We start from the raw sequence: 1,623 nt of genomic DNA on the forward strand, positions 1-1,623 counted from the left end.
TTTTATTTGTCTTTATAATTAATGTGTACATCAGAGGAAATATGAATGTGGGAAAGTCACCAAAGAAAGCCATGCTAAATGTTTCATTATATTTTATTTTCTTCTTACTTAGTATTTGATACATATAAAAATACTACGTATAAAATGTGTAGGTAGTATAAGGGGTGAAGACAAAACGAACATCTATATACCCAAGTGTCCAGGGTCAACCTCATTAACTTGAGTTCTCTCATGGGCTCCTCCTTTCCCCTCTACTAGGAAATAATTTTGTATTATTGTATTTTTCCGTACTTATGTCCTGTTCTTACTATCTTCATTCTCTTATTCTGTGACTCCATATTTTTCAAACTCACCGCTTTGACCATAAGGTTTAGTCACACTCTGGTCTGTAGCACACTCCGTTATTGATGGACATTTGAGTTTCCAGTTCTTACATTAAACAACCGAGCTTCTAGGAACATGGTGAAGCACAGGAGCCTCCCTTGGATATGTAAGAGTGTGATAGCCCAGGTCAAGCGGTGGCAACTCCTAGCAGTTTATGCCCACTAATTTCCACTAAACCAGGTACATATTCTAGTTGTCCCCCCTCCTTGCTAACACTTGTTATTAAACAGTAAGGGTGGGCTGGAAGATGGCTCAGTGTGTAAGACTGCTTAGTTTGTAAACATGAGGACCCAAGTTCAAATCCCCAGAACCCATGCAAAAACTTGGGCCTGGCTTCTTCATGCATCTGTAATCCCAGCTCTACAGAGGCAGAGCCAAGAGGATGCTGGGCCTTGTTGGCAGCCAGCCTAGCTCCAGGTTCAATGAAGGACCCTGTCTCAGAGATAAGATAGAGAACAGTAGAGCAGGTCACTGGATGGCCTCCTTGACCTTCATGCATGTGTGGAAGCAGGCTCCTCTGTATGTGTACATACCTTGTATGCAACGCAGAGTAAGAGCCTGGAGGTGAGGTGGTTCACATACACACACGCATGCACACACAAACTGTAGTGTGTTTTTTGTTTATTTTGTTTTTACTGTTGTTTTGAAACTACCATCTTGCCTCAAACTCACTATGTAGACCAGAGTAGTCTCAAACTTAAGGTAGTCCCTCTGCCTCAGTTTCCTGAGTGTGACTGCTAGGATTTCAAGTATGAGAGTTTTTATTTTAAGTTATCTATTAGGTTTGTTTTTGTTTTTGTTTTTTTTGTTTTGTTTTTTTGAGACAGGGTTTCTCTGTGTAGCCTCGGCTGTCCTGGAACTCACTCTGTGGACCAGGCTGGCCTCCAACTCAGAAATCTGCCTGCCTTTGCTTCCCAAATGCTGGGATTAAAGGCGTGTGCCACCACTGCCCGGCTAGTTTTTTTATTTTTTTACTAGGGAGTAAACCCAAGGTCATACATGTGTTGGGCATGTGCTCTACCACTAAGCTACACTCCAACTCCTGAAAACAGAATTTTAAATTATTCTCACTGGGGGATTTAGGCAGCACCTACTTAGTGTATATAATTTTATAGTGCTTTTAAAAATACATCACAATTGGCAGGCGGTGGTGGTGCACACTTTTAATCCCAGCCCTTGGAAGGCAGAGGCAGGCGGATTTCTGAGTTCGAGGCCAGCCTGGCCAGAGTGAGTTACAGG

General features: G+C 42.3%; 1 protein-coding gene across 5 annotated transcripts in view; it reads left to right on the forward strand.

Moving 5' to 3' along the window:
- Syne2 (spectrin repeat containing nuclear envelope protein 2) overlaps positions 1 to 1,623 on the forward strand; it is a 396,202-nt gene that overhangs the window by 247,270 nt on the left and 147,309 nt on the right. The gene's annotated exons all lie outside the window — the stretch shown is intronic.

Source organism: Mastomys coucha, unplaced genomic scaffold, assembly GCF_008632895.1.
Source record: "Mastomys coucha isolate ucsf_1 unplaced genomic scaffold, UCSF_Mcou_1 pScaffold6, whole genome shotgun sequence".
Lineage (NCBI taxonomy): Eukaryota > Metazoa > Chordata > Mammalia > Rodentia > Muridae > Mastomys > Mastomys coucha.